The 25,293-nt window shown below is 49.8% G+C and overlaps 1 protein-coding gene across 1 annotated transcript in view; it reads right to left on the bottom strand.

The window, feature by feature from the left end:
- Positions 1-24,384, bottom strand: part of CPLX2 (complexin 2) — an 81,920-nt gene extending 57,536 nt beyond the window's left edge. The window contains exons 1-2 of the mRNA XM_059417395.1: positions 24,112-24,384; positions 12,445-12,522 (exon numbers count right to left, since the gene is read on the bottom strand). The gene's annotated coding sequence lies outside the window, so the exon portion shown is untranslated. The remainder of the gene's footprint in view (positions 1-12,444; positions 12,523-24,111) is intronic.
- Positions 24,385-25,293: the final 909 nt, after the last annotated feature.

Here is a 25,293-nt window from a genome sequence, read left to right as displayed (position 1 = left end):
GACACAGAGAGTCTTGAGGCCGTCTTTGGAACCCCTGGATCCAGGTGTGCATGATGCCAGCAACGTCAGGCTTTTCTTTTTATTTGAAGTCATTTTGTGTTAGGTTTCTGTCACTTGCAGTTGAAAGCACCCTCATTAACAGTAAAGAGTCTCATTAACCATAGGAAAGCATTTGCACATCCTTTGTCTTATTTGATTTTCACAACAGCCCTAGGAGTCTGTTTACAGATGGTGAAATGAAAGCTCAGAGAGTTGAGTCAGTGGGATGCAGCCCGGGTCTGTCAGACACCAAAGCCCATGTTTTATTAAGAATACTTTGGAGATTAAACAAGAAGGATGTAGAGTAGGATTTAGCTTTGAGCGGAGCAGGCACCGAAGAACTGGTCTACAGGAGAGGACCTTCCTCCCCACGGTCAGCCCACGCACGTTCCATTACATGACCATGTTTCAAGGTCTGATTGAAAAGTCACCTCCTCCATGAAGCCCCCCAGGAACGCCCCTCCTTGATGCCCTTCAGCCCTGTCGATGTCTGTTTTACAGCGTCAGTCACTTTCACCTCTCCATTTCACTTCTGTCAGTGCATGAGTCCTCTCCCTTTCAGGGAGGTATGTGCTTTACTTATCTTTGATTAGACCCAAGCTCCTTGCCCCATGCCTGCCACCCAGTAGGGGTTCAATGCATTAAAAAAAAATAAGTATTTGAAGTAAATTCATGTCCCTATAAGACGTACATTTAGGATGTGAATCAGAGTGACAGGGAGACAGAGGGAAGTTGAGATGAGACACAGAGACAGAGAGAGACACACAGAGAAAGGGAGAATGAGTCAGTGAGGAAGTGAAAGACAGAGGGACGGGGGAGGCCTGAGAAGGAGAGTCGGAGTGTTCTGGGTGTGAAGATCTGGGAGGGCCTGCCAGCCTTGACTGGGAGGCAGATGACCTTACTCCTGGTCTTTTGTAAGGGAACCATCTGGAAAGGACTTGGTTGGCCCAGATTCCGGGAGGGTTGGAGGGATAAACCCTACGGGATGGGTGGAGAGTCGCTGGTGAGTCAAGGATGAGTCCCTGTGACCCCTCGCCTTGCCACAAGAAGTGGGAGAGACAAGCCAGTTGTGAGAGCTGCTGGACCTGAAGGAGCTGACAGGGTGCCACAATGGGGGGGGGGGGGGCAGGGCGGGGGGGGGGCGGGGGGCCCGAGGGGGGGGGGGGGGGACAAGCTAGCTGGGGGTCAGGGGCACCTAGAACCTCTTCATACCACCTCCTGGGACCCCCCCACCAGTGGTGGCCATGCTGTGACTCTTCCTTCCAGGAGCTGACTTTGGACCCCAAAGTCAGGGCTGAGTCCTTCTCTGGACCCAGCCCTATAGGCAGCAGGCCTGTGAGTTTCTCCACTGTGTTTTGGGACTGGGTGGTCCTCCAGCTGCCCCTCTCTCCCTCACAGCTCTGGCCTTCACCATCCATGGTCCTGAGCCTCACCCAGAAGTGATCTGATCTGTTCTATCCATCTGCTTTCTTCTCATCCACTCATCCATCTCTCCCCCTTCATGGGGATCACCAAAAGGACAGGGACCTTGTGGGTCTTCTGGCACCTAGCAGGGTGGCTGGAAGGCTCACCAAAGGCTGTAGGGATTAGTGAATGGAAGAACAGGCAGGATGGCAGTGTGGGGGGTGTGTGTGCGGTGGGGGTGGGGCTGTTGCTTGGAGGTAGCCTTGACAAAGCACTTTACCAGGCAAGGCTCCCAAAATAAAGGCGTCTGGGCTCTGAGATGAGAGCCCTTGAGCAGAGAAAGGCCCTTCTGGGGCTAATTGCCTGGCCTGCTGCCAGCACGCAGGCAGCTTTGGGGACGTCCCCGGGGAGGGGGCTCTTCCTGCCCCTGCCACACTCTCTGGCAGGGAGGAGACCATGCGGCAGGGGGAGGGAGTGCTGCTGTAGCTGCATGAGACAGAAGGCCACTCAGGGAGACGAGAGCCAAAGTACTGGGCTGGGGGCAGGATGTGGAGCTGCAGCCGTCCTGGAAGCAGCCAGGGAAGGAAGGAGCACGTGCCCACTGCACCAGAGGCGGCTTTGGGCCAGGCACCAGGCTGGCTCGTGGGCTTTTCTCCATAAGGCTCCGAGGAGGGGGCTGTTGAGGCAGATGAAGAGGCCAAGGGCCAGGGAGGTAAAGTGACTGTTACTGGGCCACAGAGTGAGTGGTGGCAAGGCCAGGCAACTCAGGTTGGTCCAGTTCCTCCCTTCACATCATTGGGCATCCAACACGGTAATGGAATTGGGGGTCACTAGGCTTCTGATGGCTGCTCACCTCCGCTGAGGCTTTTGGTGAGATGCAGGGAAAGGGGAAAGAGGAGGGAGGAAGAGAGGAAAGGGAGGGGAAGTTTCCTCTTGTGTAAAGTAGTGAGATAGATGTCCTTATAACTATTCTTTTTTTTTTAAATATTTTATTTATTTATTTGAGAGAGAGCTTGAGTAAGAATGTCAGAGGGAGAAGCAGACTCCCTGCAGAGCTGGGAACCCCATGTGGGACTTGATCCAGGGACTCTGGGATCATGACCTGAGCTGAAGGCAGTTTCTTAACCAACTGAGCCTCCCAGGCGCCCTATTTCTTCCTCCCTCCCTCCCTTTCTTTCTTTCTAAAGATTTATTTTACTTGAGAGAGAAAGAGAGAGTATGGGCAGGGCAGAGGGAGAGGGAGGGGAAGGAGAGAGAATCTCGAGCAGATTCTGCACTGAGTGTGGAGACTGACATGGGGTTCAATCCGTGAGATCATGACCTGAGCCCAAGTCAAGAGTCAGACACTTAACCAACTGAGCCACCCAGGCACCCCTCTACCTTTCTATCTGTTCCTTTCTCTTTTCTTCCTTCCCAGGACTAGGCTTCCTGCTCCTGCCCAAGATTGTTGAGGAAATGAACATAGCTCCATGCTAGGGCTCTACACTTTGTTCCAACTATGAGACCTTGGGCAAGTCATTTCCCCCTCTCAGCCTGATCACCTCATCTTTGAGATGTTGATAACAATTGTGACCTCTCAAGGAGGCTGTAAGAATTTAAAGAGAAAGTAGCTAAAGCTCAGTGCCTAAGTGAGCTGCCATCGGTGTTAGCCGGGGTTCCAGAAAATCTGCTGCTATACTCCCCAGCACCTTATGTGGCTGCCTAAGATGACTTTCTAAAATGAAGCGTAGACCTTGTTCCTCAAATTCCAGGGACACGAACAAGCACTTTAGGAAAGAGGATGCCCAAATTTCCAGTAAACATATGAAAACGTGGGCAACCTCACTAGGCATCAGGGAAATGCAGATTATAACTCTTACCACTATGTACTCACCAGAATGGTTAATGTGGAAAGGACAGAAAATGCCAAATATTGGTGAGGCCAAGGAAGTACTAGAACTTTCATACAATACCAGAGAGAGTGTGAATCAGGACTCCCATTTTGGGGAAAAAAATTTGACAGTATCCCCTAAAGATGGACCTACATCCCCACTCCTGCAAGATGAGGGCCTGTGGCTCATTAATCCCTCTGTGCCCAGTGCTCAGCATGGGGCCTGGGATGGAGACAAACTGAATGTTTGCAGAATGAATGAAGGGACAGACATTCTCACTTGGGGGTCTTATGTGCCTCTCTGGTGCTCCCCTCATTTAATCAGGCTGGACCTCCATCACTGTTTTGTGACAGTCTCTCAGAGATTTCTCTTCTCCAGGATAAATGTCTCCAGTTGTGATCCTACCTCCCCTGGGATGGGTTTCTCTGTCTTCTCTCTGAGAACCAGAATTGGACACATATTCTCTTACCCTGAATGCCTCATTTCTTCATTCTTACTGCACACAGTTCCCCAGACAACTCCTGGGGGCCAAGGTGGTGACTGCTCAGCCAGAGGGAAGAAGTGGGCCAGGCAGCTTTCCCTCAAACCTTAGACCCTGGGGACGTCAGATCCTCTCACCACAAACACCATGGGAGTGGTCTGAAAGTAGAGTGGGATGCTTGGGGCTGGGGGTGGGGGGGTGAGCGTGCAGTGGTGAGATTCTTGTCACCAGAAGCATGCAAGTGGAAACTGGCTGACTGCAGTTGGAGGTGCTGCTGGTGGGAGTTTAGACTTAGTCCTTCCAGCCCAATGGGGAAAAAGAAGGAAAAGGACATCAGCTGAGGTTCTGTGTACCGGGCCCTTTACATATGTAATCTCCTAGACTTTGCACAGTCTGGGAGGAAAGTGTTATCATTGTGCCTATTTTAGAGATGAGGAAACTGAGACTCAGAGGAGTGAAGGGTCTGGCTAGGAATTTGAGTTAGTAGGAAAGAACAGAAAATTGAACCCAGGTCTTCCTGGCTTCCAAGATGGCGCTCTTTCTAGAGCATCTCTAAGATTCTGTGATTCCATTCCGAGGGAACATCTGCTGTTGCATGGCAACATGCAACATGGACTCATGATGAAGTCCTGGCAAATGCCCCAGAGCCACCCCCACCCCCAACCCAGGCATTAGGGTTTGGGTGGGGGACCATGGATGTGCCATTGGCTGAGGCTCTGGGCCAGGCTGACAGCAAGGGTCAGGATCTCTGAGTGCACTGGCATTTGATCACAGAAGAGACAGGCCCTGTGAACAGCTGCAGTCCCTCCCAGGTCATCACGGACCTCAGATGAGATGCTAAAAGGCCAGGTGGCGATTTCACTCTAAATGGTTTGCTCATTGGCATTTGACCTCTATTTTCCATCAACTTGATTTTCATTTCCTAATGTTTACTGATTGGAAAAATAAGGAGAGGTGGAAAGCTCAAGTGAATGGAAATCTCTCCTCACTCCCTTCCCATTTTTCCAGATGTCTTGAGTTAAACGTACAAATTAAGAGGTGCTTCCATGCGCTGACCATGGAGAGTCCCATGGCTTCCCATGAATGATGGGCCCTGTCTGCTTCTTCCTCCAGCAGCTGGAGTCTATCTAACTGTTGGACCCCGGGGCTCCTCTGTATGACCAACTGCAGCCCAGGGTCTGTGCTGCGGAGACATGGACTCAGGGATTCCCATGGGCTCCAGCCAGGTTTCTAGCCTCTTGTAGGAAGACAGCTCGCGGGACCAGGTCTGATCAAGGCACCATGAAGGGACCTGACAAATGCCATGTGTAGGCTGAAGTGTTGGAGTGGTTGGGGTCTCTGCTCGCTCTCCTCCCTGGCCACCTAATGGTGCAGCCAACCTGGGTCTCTGAGTCACCACTTGGAAGGAAGCTACCAGAAGATCTGCTTGGCTTCACAGCAGATGTCATGGGAGGGCGACACACCCCTTTGTTGTATTAAGTCAGAGGTTTCTGGATTAATTCCTGGCCATCTTGACAACAGCAGCCCCTCAGCTCCCCTTCCATCGATGCCAGGGTGCCTTGAATGTGTCAGGCTCTAGGCGGGGCATTGGTGGAAGGTGTGGTGGGCACCCTTACCCTCTAGGAAGCACAGTTAAAGAGCAGATGGAAACAGCTGAGTTTTTATAATGCAGAGTGTCAGTGCTATGATGGGAGGAAAGAGAGGGTCTGTGGGAATCCAAAGAAAGGGTGGCAAGGCAGAAGGAGGGACAAGTCACAGAAGGCTTCTCAGAAGAGGTGATTTCTTCGCTGGGTTGTGGTGGATGAAGAGAAGTTAGTTCAGGGGTCACAAACTGGTGGTTTGTATTATTTGGGCAACAGAATATTTGAACTGTTTTTCTGGTAGTTAACCATACTTAAAATGGAGGAGTCTCACAAAAAATCTGGATGTGGGGATTTACTTAAAAAAAAAATCAAGATATTGGGACGCCTGGGTGGCTCAGTTGGTTGGATGACTGCCTTTGGCTCAGGTCATGATCCTGGGGTCCCGGGATCGAGTCCCGCATCGGGCTCCTGGCTCCATGGGGAGTCTGCTTCTCCCTCTGACCTTCTCCTCGCTCATGCTCTCTCTCACTGTCTCTCTCTCAAGTAAATAAATAAAATCTTAAAAAAAAAAAATCAAGATATTGATCAACAAACACTGAGACCATGAGTCTGTGTAGCAACAATGGTCTGGAGCTGGCAGTGACTGCCCCCTTCAACAGATCACCATAGTCCCTTTTGTGGGCTTGATTCTGGCTAGCCCTGCAGACATCTGGGATTTGCAGCCCTTGAGTGAGTAATCCTTAGTAGACTTCCTCCACCCAGAGATCCTTTTCAGATATGGGGCCAGGGAACAGGCTTATCCAGCTTTCTCCCTCCCTCAGCTCATTAGAGGATCTGGGAGCCCCTTGCTGGAAGTCTGAGGGCCTCCTGTCTTGACTATGGCTGACTACTGTCCCTACATCAGGACAGTGACTCTGGTCCAGCCAGTATGGGAGAAAGGAAGCCCCAGGGATGACATGGTCCCCAGGTCCCCCAGCAGACCATGTTGCCTGCTCCTGCCTTGGCTCCTCGTGGTAGACATTCGCTGCTTTTGGTTGCCCAGAATCCACTTCTCCTGGCTTTAGCAACAGTCCCTTGATTTTCTTTTTGAGAATCACCCCTTCCTCAGTATTCAAATCTTGGAGGTAGTCTGATGAAGCTTCATGCTCTCTGCTGGCTGAGAGGAGGACACAGGCCCCAAGCCAGGCCAGCTGGTGCCCCTCCTGGGGCTGTGGGTCATAAGCAGAGTGATACAAGGAGGAACAGACGTTGTGGCTGATACATCCCATAGGGGGATCTTGGAAAAATTGGCCTCAGTTTCTGCTACCAGTCCCCTGGTCTGTTGTGGCTCTTGCCCTTTCCTGGGCTTGATCATCAGCCTTCCTTTAGCTTCTAGGTGCTGGTAACCTCTCAGTAACCTCTGTTTCTGTTTGATTGGGGCAGATTTGGTTTCTGTTGTTTGCTGCCTACACCCATACACAGCCCTCCTCAAAGCGAGGTGTGAACTGTTTGGGTTCACACTGGATTTCTCTGAATGCCGAGCCAAGCTTGCACGGGCAGCAGAGGCAGGCTTTGCCTTTTCCTCACCCTCAGTTCCTTCTTTCCCCTCTTCTGGAGCCACTGGCTCACCCTTTGCAGTCCCAGCGTCGCCAGAAACCAGAGCACTGGAATTTCTTCCAGACACACCCTCTGGGGGTAGCCTTGACCATCCTGACTGCTGCTGGGCCAGTCGTGATCCCTGGACTCCTCGCTTAGCCTGGAGGCTTGGTGTCACCTGTCCAAGTAGTCTGGCTCCTTAGGTTGGGGACTCCTTTGCCTCCCCAGGATGAGACTTGACCTAAGCTGTGGATGAGTTTGGAGACATCTTGCCTATGGGCCCAGCACGGGCTTTGGGGCGTGGCAGTCCTTGTGGTACTTCTGCCAGACTGGCTTTTCTCTTGGTAAAGACCACCTTTATCTTTTCCCATGCATATATCCTCCTGTACTATTCCTCAGTACTTTACACCAAACAAAAAGAACACACTCACTTTTTAATCTTTAATACGTATATTTCTAAAGGGAACATGAGATCATTCCCATAAGCAAGAAACCTGCATCGTATTCTATAAATGGAAAGTAATGGTAAAAATAAGGACATGGAAAATACAACATTGTTATTTAATTTCAACTAGATACTGTTGCTGGAAAGCTCCTTGTCCAAAAGGAAGATCAGAAAGTGTTACAGAGGCGTTAAGAAGATGCTGACTTCCAATTGAGAATTCCTCCTTAATATAATCAACAGGAAAGGAGGTAACTCTCTCCCAGTTCTACTTAACTTGTGCCTGCATTACTCTTTTTTTTTTTTTTTTTTTGTGCCTGCATTACTCTTAACATGGCCTCATGGACCAGTGATGGTTGGTGCCCACTCTGGGGAAAGCATTGCTTCCGTAGCCTTGACCTGTTTCCAGATCCTGTGGCTAGCTGCCTGTCCTGACTTGACCTGGCTGCCCACTTGCCCTTGACCGCGGCTCCCCACTTGTACGGACCTCACCGTATTCCAGGCTGACCAGGCCTGGGGCCTAGCTTGTCCCAGTGGATGAGCTTGTTCTAGGTCCAGCCATCTCAGGGAATTGAGAGAATACAAGAATGAAGTCCTTAGAGCCCTTCTTAAGTGACAGACATGATAGGTATTTTACTCAGATTATCTGAGTTTTCCCCACATTTCAGTCATTCATCCACCACCTTCATGATTTCTGCCATATCAGTGCTATTCATTTACCTTGCAGTTTTCTTCAAATTGATTTGTCTTTTAAAAGGCTCAGCATTTTATTTTAAAAGGAAATGCCATATTTTCCCCATAAATCAGAGAGTTTGGTGTGCCAGTTACGCTTTTCTATCATGCATCGATTGTGAGGTATTAAAGTAATACGTGTTCATCCATCTACCACCTAAAATCATCCTGCGCACACCATCAATCACCCATGTACCAGCCCTTGGGAAATACTGTAACTCCTTAGTTAATTCTCACACGTTTCTGGGAGGATGGTTTATAGGTAAGAACGTGGAGGCTCAAAGGATTCCGTTCCTGAAGTCCCACAGGCGGAAAGGCTTGGGGCCGAGATTTGAATCCAGACAGTCTAACTCCAAATGCCAAGGCTTTCAACACTAGTGCTTTCCAAATGGATTTTTTTTTTTAATCCAAAGAATTTGTTAAAAATGAATATGTGTTTGGAAATCCAATATAAAAAGCAGATAAAGTTGGAGCTTTTACAAATTATTTAAATGAGATTGTTGGGTGCAGAGGTTCTTTTATTTTTAGTTTTTTTGAAACTTCTCTTGCCCCAAGCTATCCTACGATGGCCCCTGGACTCTGAGGAATGTTAATCTGAACGACCCTATCTCTCAAGTTCATTTAGTTCCATTTTCCCCATGAGCCAAACTCCTGAGGGGCAACATCTGGGTCTATGTTATCTTTCCTGGCTGGGCATCTCTACCTTGGACCTTCGCCATTTTGAAATCTTGAAATTTTCCATCTTACTATCTTGAAATCTTCCACTGGCATTGTAAGCCTTCCTCTGACCTAATTATTCATTCATCAAACACTGATGTCTAACCTGTACCCAGATTTTTTTTTTTTTTTAAAGATTTTATTTATTTATTTGACAGAGAGAAATTACAAATACACTGAGAGGCAGGCAGAGAGAGAGAGAGAGAAGGAAGCAGGCTCCCTGCTGAGCAGAGAGCCCGACGCGGGACTGGATCCCAGGACCCTGAGATCATGACCTGAGCCGAAGGCAGCGGCTTAACCCACTGAGCCACCCAGGCGCCCCTGTACCCAGATTTTTTGATGACACAAGAGGAATAGATGTAGTATCTTTGATGGCTTCCCAAGCCCGTGTGGAAGACAGATAGACACAGCCAAATACAGTAAGTGTTGGAGGAGCCCCTGTTCACCCGAGTCTCATTGTCGCCTCAGTTCCTGCCTCTTTTAGGTGGCTGGTTGCATCCTGTATGGAGCAACTCCTGAGATGGAACCAGTGAAGGGACCCCAGGGGTGACAGAGTTCTTCTCTGACTCCCCACTGTGGTTCCTGGGTCACTGTTCCCTTCAAAAACCAATGTCTGATTTAAGTCTGGACTTGGAATCATACCTTACTGAGACCTCCCAACCCTCACTCCAACGGGAGGACCAATTTACAGTTGTGCCGCCACCAGCAATTTGGACCTCTGACTGGCTCCTGACCTCAGCCTGCCTTCTCCCCCTTAAGGCTGCCTATGGCTGCCCCCTGCCCCAACCTAGAGATCTCCCACTGAAATGGGTACACCAAAAGGAGACTCTCTGCCATGAAGAGAAGAAATATGTCACTCTGAAATTATGGGAAGATCCTGTGAGAGTTCCAATAAGTTTTAAAGATTTCTAAAAGACATTCAACCTTATGATGCACCCCCCGCCCCCGCAAAAAAAGCCAAGATTTCTACCCTTTTTCCTCAGCCCTGGCTACAGCCCTGGTTCTCTCCAAGATGCCCCCATCTTTGGAGGGCACTGAGTTCTCCAGAACATCACTGATCTGAGTGTCTCCAGAACATCACTCTTGGGGGTTCCCCAAGAACCCCTTGAGTTCTTGGAAGATTCTCCCTTGGTAGGTCCTAGAACTGGGTCTATTAGCAAACTCAAAATGAGTCAACTCAAGTCAACTCAGCTGAACTCTACTCAGCTTAACTCAACTCATTTCAACTCAATCCATACTTCCTGTGTATCTTTTTGCTTACCCTGACCTAGGTCTAGTTTTAGGAGAGAGGGAATCCAACAATTAATAAGACATAATGTTTACTCTCAAGGAGTTTTCTCTTGGAGAAAAAGCCACCTCTTTCTCTTAGAGAAAAGAGCTCCCTTTTCTGGCCTGGAGACATTCCAACCAGCAGTGTATTCCTGGGGTCCACTCCCCTAGACTTCTCAAACTGCCTGCCTGGGATTGTATGACTTTAAGACTCCAGAATGCAAAGTCAGTTGGTCCCTTACCCTTTTAGGATATGATTCATATGGGTCCTGAGTCATTCATGTATTCACAGACTTGCACTGAGCACTTACTATGTGCTAGACACTTTACAGACATTACCTCATTTAATTTCCCCAGCAACCAGTGGGGATACAGAACCAGTACCTGGTCAGTTAAAATTTAACCCAACCCTAATTCCAAAGCCCATGTTCTTTCCATCTTATCCCACTGTCTCTTAGAACAATTGGATAGAATCCATAATAAAGGATATTTAAACAAATACATTCCATATGGAGGGAAAGAGTGGATTAATGAATATTTTATGTAAAGCAAAATCTCACCTGACCAGTTTATTAGAATTCTTGAGAAACGAACTATATAGGGAGATAAAGGGTGACTTTCACAAAAAGTCTTTGTCAAATTTCCATCCCAAAGCCTATTAATAAAATTGATTCATTATAGAATTGGGCAGAGGTGGGTGGTGAGTAGGAGGGAGTCTATTTTTGCATGGATAGAGAACTGGCTTAGAGTCAAAAAAGAGAGGGTAGGGATAAATGGGTGCTTTTTCAAATGAAGAACTAGGGTTCCCCAGGAATTGGTGCTGAGTTTGGTCTTATGTAACACCCAAGGCACAAGCATTGAGTGTCCAATATGTGCATTTCCTGCAGTAAGTATAGGGGGTATTACACACCCAAACCAGACTCAGCTCCCCTCCTGGAGAAGCCCAGAGAAAGAAGAAGTGCTCAGCGACACCTCCAAGTTCTCAGAGGACAGGCAGCTCTGGAGAGGCCGAAATGCAAAGACATTGGAGATAAACCAGAAGAGAGTGGCCAGGAAAGGGGAAACAGCCCCAAGCAGCAAGCAAAAGATCTGAGCTCTAGGACCCATCTGTTACTCATTTGCTGTGTGACACTGGGCAAGGTCCTTCCCTCTCTGGGTCCCAGTTTTCCCTCCTGTACAAGAAAAGCATTGGACTAGATGAAAGGGTGTGGTGTTCTGGATGGTGGACAAGGATTTCAAATAGAACCTGATTATGAGAAAGTCTTTATTTCCTGTGGCCAAAATGTCTCCTTCTGTGCCTGCACTGAGATGGGGGACCACTCTCCTTCTGTCTCTCTTATTTGTGAACAGTGAGGATGAGGCAGAGAGCCATGAGGTCTGTGATGCCGGGGCGCAGAGCCCAGCCTGGAATCCCTCAGTGGCATTCATTGCGAGTGACTCAGCGTCATAAATAGCTCCCATCTGGATGAGCAACGATATCTATAGCGATCGAGCGATCTCTATATCCACACACACTCTCTCTGTGCAAATATGTGGCTCACTGTATGCTAAATACGAGGTGGCCTGGAGACGTTCCTCCTCTTAAAAGACTATTTGGTATGAAACTCGAGACTGTTTATTTAAAGAAACAAGTTTACAACTATGCACATTGGATTACTGGTAGTGGGTGGTGGGGAAAAGGCGATGTGGATGAAGGGACGCTGGGTGTGATCCAAGCTTGGGGGCCACTGAGGCCGACCACTCCACCTTCAGCCTTCTGTCTGCAGCAGGAGGGGTAATGGACACCACACATGGATGCTTGAGATCCTGGGGTCGGGCTACAGGGAGGGGGTACTCTTGAGCTCATCGGTGCAGGAAACCACAGTTAGCAGAAAGAACATAGGAACAGGGTTCCAGCCCTGTTCTGCCCTGCCATTGATCTTGAACAGTTCATTAATTCACGCATTCATTCATCAAGTATGTACCAAGCACAAACAATATGCACAAGCCACAGGGGGATACAGACAAGAAAATGTAGGTTGGAATTCAGGCGTAGCCACCTGCCAGCTATAAGTGCTTCCCCAACTCTGTGCTTCAGCTTCCTTGTCTGTAAACTGGGCATAATACCCCCTAAGGTTTAATGCACAAGAAAGTGCTTCTCTGCTGTAAATGGCTCCGACAATGCAAGCTGGACTCACTCCACCACATTGCCCAGTTGATCCATCTCCTCTCCACTTAGGAGTGTTCTGGGGACTCACGGAGGGGGATTGTCCTATGACCCGCTTCACCAGGGCCCCAACAGAGGGGGCCTAGAACATCACCCATGGGAATGACCCTGGGCAGTACCCTTACCTTTGCTTCTTGGCTGAGCTGAGATGTAGGGAACTTCAGTCAATGAGCAGAGCAGGTATGCCAGGGATGTACAGCTTCCTGGAGGAGGAGACAGGGTGTTCAGGGGTGAGGAGAGACAACTTCTGGGGTAGTTCAGTGGAGTGGCCTGAAAGGGCACTGGACCTGAGGACATGCCCTTGCTTCTCCTGAGGCCACCACGGATCCTCGGGGTTCCAGCAAGGGACTGGGCAGCAAGGGACCCTACCTGGCATCAGACCCAACCCCTAGCCCCACCTCACCCACTCCCCTGATACCAGCTACCTTCTTGGCAGCTGGCGTGGGCAAAGCTTGTATGGTATCACTGACCATACTGCTTTCTGGCTTAAATGTGATTTCTGACCCATATCAATGGGCATGGTTTACTGTCACTCATACCTGGATTTGAATTCTGACTTTGGGAAAATCCATGTCGTCTCCCCAAGTCTCAGTTTCCTTATGTGTAAAATGAGGCTACTAACAGCCCCGATCTCAGCCCTGATTAATGATGACAACAAGCCTTGTTATAACTGTTGTTCGTGTTGACTATCTGTGATGATGTCTATTATCTTGTGGCCCCTCAAATTTTAGTTACCTTCTCCTGCTTTCTCCTAGCAAGTGCAAGGCATTCCTGAAAAGGCAAGGGCTCATTCTATGACTTTGTCTCTGGAGCCGTGCACAAGTCCTGACAGAAAGTGGCCACCCAGTAAACCTCTATTGACTAAACAATGCTCCACAAGTTTGTTGGGTTTGCCTTCACAAAGTTAGGGTTAGTGAGGTTGATTTTCTCCCATTTAACAGAGGAGAGCACAGGTGCAGACAGGGTAGGTCACCTGCTCTGCTTCCCACAGGGGCAAGTGTGAACCAGATGAAAACCCACAGTCCCCACTCTGCCTCCTGCCCCCACCCCAGCCCTGTAGTCAGGGCCTCTCCTGGCTGGACACCAAAGCCCCACAACTTCACACGCCCACGTCCAAGCTGGTGCCACCTCCTCCATGTTTTCCTTCCTCCTGTAACCACCGTCCTACTGCCACTCAAGAAAGGGGACATTCCGGTGTCCCCTTTCCAGAGATGAGAACGGAGGAAGTGCCCTGGATGATAGACACCGTTTCCAATCGATCTGCTGACTTAAGCGCCTTTCTGGGACTGGCAGTCTTCTGGGACCATCCTGGGATCACGGTACCTCACCCCACGGCCTCTGCGCCTCCAAGGCACTCTTACCTCCTCCTGCAACCTCCTCCCGCCCCAGGCCTGCCACTGGACTCGGAGCTGAGCAAGGCACAGGCCAATTCCCCAGAGCCCGGCACTTAGCAAGACTTGATAAGTATCTGTTGGGTGAGTGAATGAACAAGTAAACAGTGGCTGAATGACTGTGTCGGCCGTGTTCTAAATGCTGGGGACGCCGCAGGGAAGAGGGCAAGCCTGCTCCAGCTCTCAGGGAGCTGACAGTATTTGAATTTAAAACCAACAACTGGATTGGAAAGAGGGCAGATGTTACTGTTCCCTGACAGGCTACGTGGGGAAGTGGGAATGGAGAGTTGGCAAGCCCGCTGACTGCCCGGGGAGTACCTTGGAGCCGAAGGTGGCCTCCCTGGCCTCAGGCAGGGCCATCTGTGCCCCGAGTGGGGAAGCTGACCTTTAAAGGCCAGGGAAGAACACCGGTGCAATTATGTATTTAACGCCTACCTACTGCTGGGTCCACAGCTAGCACTCTGCCCGGCACAGAGCGGATACTTTAACTTTTGTTCTGTGAAGGAAGCCATTTGTTCAATGGGTGGGCCAAGTGTGTTGGGATGACTCAGGTCTGGGGCTGGCGGGACTCCAGAGTGCTAACTCTCAGAATTATTATGACATCCACTTGAATGTGGCTCCACTGTACTCGGAGCCCACTTACATGGCTGTTACTATTCCCCCTATGCCGTGAGGACACCGCACACACACGTGTTAGTGAGCATGCTAGGCTGGGCACCAGCGGCATTCATATAAGCTATGGGGCAACAGCAGCACTTACGGGGTATCTGTGATGTGCTGGGAACCTCATGTCCACACTGCCTGGCAAGGCCAGCGTCACCATCCCCATCACACACAGGACAGCACGGATGCCCAGAGGAGGCTTGATTTTGCACAGTTGGAAACTAGGTCTCTCTCTAGGAGTGAGATGTACAAAGCTCATAGTCAAATGGGAACCCCAACAGTAAAGAGGATAATTAAAATCCAGCGTGACACCCCCAGAAATGCACGTTTGTCAGAGATGCCTCTCTGCCGGGAGGCATCAGGGAGGGCTTCCCTGAGAAAATGAGCCTAAGAGCTGAGGCTTAGAGGACAGAGGAGAAGGAAGGGCTATGCAGGCAGAGGGAGCAGCATCTGCAAAGCTGTGGACGGAGCGTGGTCCCACTTGGAGGAATGTGGTTGGGCCAGACCCTTGACCAGAAAGATGAAGCTGGGAGGTTGTTGGGGCCAGTTATAAGGAGCTTCATTGAGGCTGGAGGATGATGGAGAGCCATTGCAGGGCTTGGCTTCGAGCTCCTTCCAGGGGCAGGGGCAGGACTGGGGGAAATGGGAGGCTAGGTAGCAGGACCTGTGCTTGATGAGGTAGGGGGTAGAGGGATATTCGGACTCTGCCTCCTGACCTGGGTGATGCGTGGCGATGGAGAGTCCCTGAGGGTCAGCCATTGGCTGAGCCGCCCTGTGGAGCTGGAGTTCTCCCCCCAGCCAAGAAGATCACTGTGGCAGGTCCTAGTCTCTGCCCCAGCTCCAGCCCCAGCAAAGCCCTCCTCTGCCACCTGGCTGCTCCCAAACTGTGTCCTAGCAACCTCACAGCCCTCACCTTGGCAACGCCAGCTTCTGCACTCTCTTCCTGATTGGGCTGGAAAGGAAGGTGGAGCTAGAATGCCTCCTGTCTACTAGACCTGCTCAGAGAACCAGCCTGGGCCACCTACAGCCTGCAGCTCTGGGTTCATCAGGTGGAGTCTGGCCAGTCAGATGCAGAACATGGGGTCTGGATGCAGGACAGGAGTCTGGACTCGCAGCCTTGTGAGCTGGGTTCTGACCCAGGGCTGAGCTTTGTCTGAGTGACCTTGGACAAGTCTCTTCCCCTCCCTGGGCCTCAGGTGTTCCCTTTTATAAAATAGGGAGGTTGAATAACACCATCTCTGGAGTCTAATATTACCTTATTCCATTTTTGACCTTTTCCCATGGTTATTGGTTGGATGCTCTGTTGCTGGTATGGATTTTAGTGTCAGACTCTAGGAATTTAAATCCTAGTTTGCAGGGCACCTGGGTAAGTCAGGTAAGCATCCAAGAAACTCTTGATTTCTGCTCAGGTCGTGATCTCAGGGTCATGAGATCAAGCTTTGCATGAGGCTCTGCGCTCAATGGGAAGTCTGCTTCACTCCCCCTCTCTCCCTCCCCCTCTCTCCCTCTCCTTCTGCTCCTCCCTACCCCCACTCATGTTTTCTCTCTCTCTCTCTCAAATTAATTTTAAAAAGTCCTGCTTTGCTTGGCCAAATCACTCTACGTCTCAGAGCCTAGGTTTTTTTTTTCCTCTTTGTAAAATGAATGTATTTCATGCCATCTCACCCAGGGGTATGAGAACAGTCAGTTGAAATGGTATACATGAAAGTGCTTTATAAGTGGTAAAGAGCTATGGGAGCGTAACCTATTTCATCACAGGGGCTGTGCTCAGTAACCATTTACTGAATGCGCTCTTCCCCTCTCACCAGAAACAGCAGCAGCAAGCCTTTATTAAACACTTACTATGTGCCAAGCATTGTACTGAGGTTTTACTCACGGTTATTTTATTTTCACCGCAACCATGTAAGGTATTTGCTACTATTATTCCCATTTTCCAGATGAACAAAGAAGGGCCGATATGCTTTTGTATAGAAGGAGCTCAGCCAGATTCCCTGGCTTTAAAACTTGACCGTTTAAAATTTAATGAGGTGGCCTCCTCAGATCTCCTCTCTGTGTCTCAGGTTTTTCCTCTTGCCCAAAGTCAGGCTCTCACTCAGGGTTTGGTGGGCAAAGGGGCAGCTCTCTCATTTATTGAGCATCTCTTCAAAGTGCTAAGAATTGACCAGCTTCTCAGGCTTTTCCCTGCATGTCAGTCCCTTGCAGGGGGATGGTGCGGGAGTGTTGTGGGGGGAATGGGACGTGTCTCATTAAAATGCAGATTCTGATTCTGTGGGTCTGAGATGCATTTGAGACTGGACATTTCTAATGCATTCCTAGGAGATGCTGATGTTGCTGGTCCAGAGACCACACTTTGAGTAACCAGGTGCTAGAGGATTTCAAATATTATCTTCTTGAATCCTGGGGACTAAGTCTTTTTAGCCCAGAGTCACAGATGGGGCAACTGAGGCTCGGGATGCAATGTACCTAACTCAGGGTCCCAGCGCATATAAGGGGTGATTTTGAACTTCGGTCTGCCTGGGAGTATGCAGTGCCAGGGGTTATGTGCTAAGCCCTACTTCCTGGTTGTGTGGTCCCTGCTTGGGCTTCTGTCTCCACAGCCAAGGCAGAGAGTCCCTGAGGTGCCTATTAGGACCCGTTTTTTATTTTCAGTTTGTCACAAGTAGACCAGTTTTGGGTGCTGCCTTCCAGTGGGAACAGGGCCCTGGCCCAGGGTGTGTCTTTGCCATTGAGTGGACATCTCAGGATCAGGATGAGATCCTACATATGTGTGACTCACCCATTGGTCCTACCCTTGGCCTGGCTCTTTTGGAATCCTGTCCTTATTCATCATGGATCTTGGGGACACTAATTTTGTTTTTTTTAAAATATTGCACAACATGTTATTGACTTTGATGCCTGAGATTTTTAGCCTCCCTTTACATTTTGCACCTGAGAAGGGTGCTTTTTGCCCTCACCTTGCCCCAGTCTTGGCCCAGCCCTATGTCTTCTCCTGCCCCTCCTGCTTCATGGCATTAGGATGGTGCCTGCAAGGCACTGCGGTGCCCACCCAGCAGCCGGCCAGCCAATGCATTTATTTCCCAGCAGGGGAATCCATCACTTGGCTTGCCTTTTGGCTGACCTGCTCTAGCGATGGCAGCAGGAACTGTGGGCCTGGGTGATCACTCTGATGTGGGCTTTGCCCTTACCAGTGAGGAGAGGGAGAGAAGGGACTTTACTGCAATTTAAATTATGCCATCTGTCTGCTTCACCCAGTATTCAAGGCCTTGCTTGCTCTGGCTCCTGTTAACCAGTCTGTCCTTATCTCTGCCATCCCCTCCCTCCTTCCCTCCTTCCTTCGCTGCAGCTCTTGTCATGCAACTTTGTCAGGTTTCTTCCTCAGGACCTTTGCACTTTCTACCTGCATACTTGTCCCATGGCCAGCTGCTTCTCCCAGTCCAGATGTCAGCTTCAATGCCTGCTCCTTTAAGTCCTACCTGTCTTACACAAACAGCCCCAACCTCCTTGACACACCCTTCTTTTATTTCTTTGCTAGCACTTACGTAACTTGGTGAAATTATTTTAGTGTTTACTTGCTTTTTCCCCTCTAGAACGTGAGCTCCGGGAGAGCATGGACCTTGTCTTGTCTGTCTTATTCTTCATTGTCTTTCCAGATCTCAAACAGTTATTGGCTTGTTGTAGGTGTTCAGTGAGCATTGAGGCATCAGTGAGCCATACCCTGGGCTGGAGTTTCCACACCTGAGAAATGAGATGCTAACCCGAACCCCCCTGGTCAGGATCAAAAGCAAAATGACCCAGTTTGGGGCCAGTGATACTATCCCTCCCTGAGTTTAGCTGATGAACTTGAAGCTCAGAGAAAGATGGGACTTGTCCCAAGTCACTGGCCAGGAAATGCGTGGGCTGGGGCTCTCTCCAGTTTGGAGAAGCGCCTGGCCACAAGCCCCGCCTGGAGCAGGCATTCAGAAACGGGATGGCTGGATCTGAGTTCCTCAGAGTCTCTTGCCATCTGCTGCTTGAACTGCAAGACCCGCCTTGCCGGCCAGGCTGTCACAGCTTCCTGACGAGTCAGAGACAGGAATTCTAATGGCAGTTTTCTTGCGGAACACAAAGGCCTGCCTCTTGCAAATGTGGAGATACATTTTCTCCACATTGGCAATTACGACGCTGGATGTCTGAGGAACGTTTTTCATCTTGCAGGCACTTCACCAAGATTAACTTCTGAACCTATGCAGCAATGCTTGTTGCAACTTGAGTGGGTGTCTGGGGCAGTGCGGGCGGCAGTGTCTTCTGTCATAGGAGGAGCTGGGGTTTAGAGGGCTCAAGGCCCTCGAGTCAACATCTCTAGGAGTTTGGTTGATTTACCCGAGAACAGTTTCTCCACTGACGGAAATGCACTGACCTTCTTGAGGATTCAAGGATTCTGACTTTCTCTGCGTGATTTGGCTGTTGATTTAAAAGCATTTTCCACAAATCCTTACTGAGTTTCCTAGGTATCCTTCTCACCCTGAGCGTGCAACAGGGGGACAAAATATATACTGCCCTTACCCTTCTATGGTACTGAACCAGCAGGGGAGACCGAAGACTGTCCGGCCCATAACTGGCTGTGTGACTGTGGATAGGTCTCTCTCCCTCTCAAGACCATTGGGTTTAGCTTTCTCTCCCCCCCCCCCCGACCCCTGCTTAAAGGCTTCTGATGGTCCCCTGTTGCTTACAGAGAAGGTGGGCATCTCTGGCCCAGCCTTCAAGGTCCCTGAGAGCTGGGCTCTATTTGACCTTTTCCAGCACAGGCTCCTGCTTGCCAGCTTCCATTTGCTCTGTTTTTATTTAACCAACACTGATATTTCACTTTCTAGGTGCTTTGCAGGCACTGTCTAAATGCTTCACAGCATTCAACTTGCTCTATCCTCACAGAACTCCTTTGTGATTCTTGCCATCGCCATTTTCAAGATGAGGACCCCGGGACACAGAGTAGTTAAGTTGAGTGTGTCCACAGAGCTACTAAATGGTGTGGCTGGGATTGGAGCCCCGGCAGCCTGGCTCCCAGCTCGTGCACTCCACTGCTGCTAGGTGACCTTCCTCTGTCCTCAGCACCAGTCCTACTCTCTCCTTCCCTAGGTGCACTCCAACAGCCATTGCCCACTTTCACAAAGCCCTCCCTGATGCCTCCCAGGCTGAATGGGTTCTTCTTAGCTCTGTGTCCCCACAATGCCTTGCACATCCCTCACCATGGCAGCTCTTCCCACAGTTTCGTGTCCTGTCACCTCTACTAGATGCAGGGGCCTTCTCTTTCTGCTCTGTACCCGGCCCAGTGTGTTCCTAGAATCCATTCTCCATGCAACGACCAGAGGCATGTTTTTAAAGCAAAATCCGTTTGTATCACTCTCCTGCTTAAAATCATCCAGTGACAATCTATTGCATTTAGAATAAAATCCCAAATCTTGACTGTGGCTTAGAAGGCTCTGCGTGAGGGACTGGTCCCTGCACCCTCTCCACCCTCCTCCGCTGCTACTTTTCCCTTTGATCCCTGCTCCAGCCACACTGGCCTCCTGTCTATCCCCAAAGAGACCAGGCTCACATTTAGGGCCTTCTCCCGAGCTCTTTCCTTTGTCTGGAACGTGTGACCCCACATCTTCCCACGACTGACTTCTTGTTATTGGGGTCTGAGTGTCACCTTGCCATTTCAGACAGACTCCCCTTATTTGTCTGTCTGTCTGTCTGCCTACATGTTTTCATATTTACTTTTTAGTTGTTATTAATGACTGTGTCTCCTGCAAGTTTGTAAGCAGGGAGCAGGGAGCAGGGATCTGAGATTTCTTATTCTGTAGCTGGGAACATACCTGACACAGAATGGCCACTCAGTGAGTAAATGTTGGAGGAAGAATAAAAGCTCACCAAGGTCCCTTCGGATTCAGTCCTACCTACTGCAATTCAACTAAGGCCTGGGTAGTATAACATAATACAGCTTTCCCCTTATCTCTGAAAGTAGAGTGTTCTTATGAAACCTTTTGTAAATCAAGATGGTGCAAAGCAAAGAAGCAATTACCATTTGGTAAAAGTGAAATCCTCTTAAAATTTCTTTTGGTTAGTGAAATGACCTACTAATGTAGGTCTTCTGTAAAAGTGATGTGACAAAAAGCAAACTTTTGTATAGTGGGGAAAACCTGTATCATCATAATAAAATATAATATAATAATGTAATATATGTATTATAATATATCTGAATTGGTCTCATCTCAGGCTAAAAGCTGGGATAATTTCACTGGAATGAAAGCTGGAATTCACTATCTTTATCATCCTTCTATGTCTCGCCTGCAGTCATACTCCCAGAAGTGAGGCAATTTTATTAACCATTCTCTGCTGACTTCTCTTCACCAGGGATGCCTAGAAACCCTGACACATGCTTTAATTTGTCCACCCAAGACTCAGGGAGACTTGTGAGATTCTGCCTTCCCTATGTTGCAGCAGGGATGTTCTTGAAAAAGCAAAATGCTGACTTGTGAAGTGCCTAGAACCTAATGGGAGCACACATACCCATTACATACATCGCATTTCATCAGTTAATGGGAGAGACTTCATGCTCCAGAAAGGGACAAGAGCTCTGAGTCCTTCCAGGACCTGGGCCAGACACATCTCGTACCTCTGAGAAATGGCAGTCTGTAGCCGAGAGGGATGTGCAGTCCAATTTGGAGCAAATGGAAAAAGCGAAGCTTCACATGCATCTGGTTAAGACGAACAGAGAGGGCAAAAGTGGCCGAAATGAGGTCTGGGTGTTTGATCACAGATATTTGCTAATGAGAACCAAGGGACAAGGCAGGAGATACACACAGTGGTCAGAATATAGGTACCCCCCATCATAGACTTTCTTCAGAATGAAATGGAAGGGAAATGTGTCAAGGTGTCTCAAAGACCAACTACTATACATTGTCATCCTCTTTTGAGAACCAGAAAGGGCATTTCTTGCCCTACTTTCCCCCCTCTCCTTCTAGCTCTTTGAGTTTGGGAAGGAAATGACATCCCAAGTTTACGGACTGAGAAACTCTGAGACCTGATCTATCAGGCAGAATGGTGAACTGACAAGAACTCTTGATTATGAGTTCAAAGGTCATGGCTCTGGTCTCAGCACTGTGGCACTCTGTGTAAATTCCTCTGTTCTGACCTTTTTCTTCCTCATCTGTAAAATGTGGCTCTTGGGTTTGGCGATTTCCAGTTCAAGGATTTCCATGACTTCAAGCCTTCTGACTATATAAGCTAATGGTTCAGATTAGTTTGAAAGGGAAGCTCTTACTTTTGTTTTTTTCTTGATGAGGGCTTATTTGTGTTTTGGTCAGCCTTGCAAATAGTTACTGGCCTCTGGCCACAGTGTAGGTTGTGGAGATAAACAATTCTGGCTTGATAAAATCTGTTGAGGCTGATGTATCCTCCATTTTTTCTGATTCTCTAATAATGCACATGGCTCATTACCATAGGGTCAGACTCTCTCAAAACTTTCCGCTAAGGACAGGAATGTTCAGAACAGATTGTGGAAGGAAAGTCATAGTTTGAGTTAAAGACTTCTAAGGTAGAACAGCATTTGAATGGCAGGGTGTTGTTGTTGATGTTAAAATCTTTCTGCACTAAATGATATGATGTCTTGGGTTTGCTTCAAAATAAGTCTGTGTGTGTGTGTGTGTGTGTGAGTGTGATGAGAGTGGGTGTGGGTATAGATGAAACAAAATTGGCCAACTGTTGAAGCTTGATGATGGGTATGTGGGGGGTTTATTATACTATTCTTTCTATTTTTTTTTTTTTAAATAGGGTTGAAATATTTCATCATAGAAGGCCCTTTGGAGACTGGCTCCAGCTTTTCCCTCTACTCTCATTTCACAGCCCACATCTTGTGGACTCTCCAGCATAGTGACATCACCCTGGTGGCTCTGATCTCACACTTTTTGGCCTTTTCACACAGTTCCATCTGTTTGAGGTACCTTTCCCCTTCTCCCCCCATGGCTCACCACTCCTGCCTCTGCGATCCCATCACCTTGTGTACTCACCTTGATTATAGCACTTGTCACATCATATCACAACGATCTCTTTTCTGCTTCCTCTGCTGGACTGTGCCCTCCCCAGGACACTTCTCTGTCTCCCCAGTGCACAGCCAGTGCACATAAGAGATCTTTAGTGCATGTTTACAGAGGGAATAATAGCAGAAATGATAGCTCATTGTTTTGAGCACTTATTGTGTGCCAGACCCTGCCCTAAGCTCATTATATAGACATTTCATTAAATCCTCACCACAAGTGGGTACTATTAACCTGTCTTCTCATCACTCTCCCAAGGTTACATGCTAGTAAGTGACAGAGCTGAGATTTGGCCTCAGAATGGAAACAACTCTGCTCTTCTCCCTGCATCTGGGGCTTTAAAACACTTCTCTGTGAATACCATAACAGGCCCAGGCTTTGGGGTGCCTAAGCTTCAGACCCGTTTCTGCTACTAAATTGCTGAGTGACCTTGGGCAAATCATCTCTGCCCCCTATGCCAACTCCCCGGTAGAGACTACCAGTGATTGAGAGGGTCACGTGAGGCAAGGGCCCTCCTAGCTTCGCTCGAAGAGAAAAGGTTTCCTCTTACACATTTGGTTTTCTGCTGCGGAGCTGGCTTCCCAATTTGGGAACCTCCCAGCTTCTCATGCTCCTTCAACCTCTTTTCTTACTAATTGCAGCCTCCCCAGCCAAGTCGCCGTTCACAACCTGCTGCCGGGGTTCCTCCCTTCCCCCTTCCTTCCTCTTCGGCAACGCTCCGGAGGTGGGGGCGGAACCCTGGGCGGGAGGGAGGGGAAAGCAAGTAGCTGCCCGGTTCCTGAGGCTTCCCGGCGGTTTCTCGGCCCCCTCCCCCCACGGAAACTCAGCCTCACACTTTCTAGGGATGTTCCAGGGACAGCCTGAGTCAGTGATTGCAGCTGTCAGCCTCGGGCATCTGTGTTAGGCTCTCCGAAGGAAGTCCGTGGTCCTGAGCTGGGGTGGAAGTGGGGGCCTGGAGGGAAGAGGGGGCAGAGCACTCCTCCCTTCTAGCCTAGGCCCAGCGCGCCCCACTGGACTCCAAGACCCTTCTGTGCCTGTCTCCCCTTCCTTTCTCTTTCTGACTTCCAGCTGGGACCCGCCATTGCATGGCCAGGCCTTGGTAAACTGCAGACCCAAGCCAGAGACGCGCGATTGTGACTGGGCTCCCCTCCCCAGCTCGCCCCAGACACTGCTCTGGGGAAGCCGACATCCCCGATCGATGCAACCACCCACCCCCGAAGAACGCGGGAGGCCCCAGCCCCTCGGCTTTGTTCGCGGCTCGCCAGAAAGCAGGCGGCAGGCAACAGCTGCCTGCCGCCGCGGTGTTGACGCCGGGAGCGGAGTCCGCGGGGACGAGGGACTGTCCTCGGAGGCCGTGGCACTGAACCCGGACCCAACGAGGAGAGGAGCCGGCGGACGGCCGCTGTCTGCCAGTGCAGTTCTGACCGGGAGAGAGGAGCCTGCCGGGCGCGGGAGCTGTCCCCGAGGTGGTGCTGAAGCGAGAAGGAGCCCGTGGCGCCCTCCGCCTCTCCCCGGAAGAGCCGGTGGCGGCTGAGAGCTACCGGGAGAAGGAAGGAGGGCCGGAGGAAGCCACCCTCGGGGAGCTCGGCGGCGCGGGGCCTATGGCTAGGGTCTCTCCGGCGAACCTGCTCCAGCGGAGGAGGTGGCGGCTCAGCAACAGCGAGCGAGCGTGCGTTCTACGAACCTGTTGGAGGCTGCAGCTCCTCCGCGGCCGACCAGGGCGCCCGGGACCGAGATTCTGGCGCGCGTCTCCTTCCCCTTTTCTGCACTCCTCCGCGGAGGCGCTCCCTCCTGCCTGGGCTAGCACACGTGCGCGCAGGGGGCGCCCAGCCCCTCTTTGGTCCGCCCCGAGTGTCAGCCAAGCTGCAGGGCACAAAGCTGAGAGGCCTCCCCCAAGGGCAGACCCGCTCCCAGGGAGACCCAAGCTTCCTGAGATAGGAGGCGGGGGCTGGCGACGGGGACGGGAGAGGGCGCCAGCAGTGAAACCAAGAGGAGACAAGGGGGGAGCTCCCCGTAGAGTCAGTTCTGCCCTGAAGTTTGGGAACACAGTGTCCTGTTACTTAGAGGACAAAGGGCAGCCTGCCTTGGAAGTCTACTCTCTCACCCCAACCCTCAATTCCATGACTAACAACCACATGCAGGTCTTTGACTTGCACTGTTGAGTGCCTCTTAAATCTCATTCAAGTCTATTATCTACTATGCCCTAAAGAGAGCTTTCAAACCCTTCCATATATACAGTGTATCCATAATAAAATGCAAACTCTTGTGTGTGGCACTGAAAGTCCTTCACCAGCAAGACTCAGGGTCTCCTTTCTGGGTGTGTTCCCACGGGAATAGATAACCACTCATTCTGAACAGGTTCACCCCAGTGCCTTAGCATCTGCTGCTCCCTTTGGCTGGAACATTTTTTCCCTTTACTATTTACACTTTATTTGCAAGTTAAAGTGTCCTCATTGTCAGTGAGAACTTCCTGATCCCTAAGGCACGGTCAATCACTCCCTCCTTAAGCTCCCTCAGCCTTTACATCCCTCTAGACTTTTTCTCATATTGTATTATAATTACTTATGCATCTATATTCTCAGTTACCAGGCTCATAAAAACTGGTTCCATATTTTATTTTTCTTTGTATCTCCATCTCCTAGCACAATGACTGACACACAAGAGGTTTGTTTGTTTGTTTGTTTTTTTAAAAAAGCTTTTATTTATTTATTTGCAGAGAAAGCTAGAGAGAGCAAGAGAGAGTGCACAAGCAGGGAAAGCAGCAGGCAGAGGGAGAAGCATGTTTCCCTACTGAGCAAAGAGCCTGATGCCAGACTCTGGGATCCTGGGATCATGACCAGAGCTGAAGGTAGGCATTTGACCTACT

This window comes from Mustela nigripes, chromosome 12 (assembly GCF_022355385.1).
Source record: "Mustela nigripes isolate SB6536 chromosome 12, MUSNIG.SB6536, whole genome shotgun sequence".
Taxonomy (NCBI): Eukaryota; Metazoa; Chordata; class Mammalia; order Carnivora; family Mustelidae; genus Mustela; species Mustela nigripes.
Note: the sequence above shows the minus strand (reverse complement) of the source record. Positions and strands in the feature narration are given on the sequence as shown.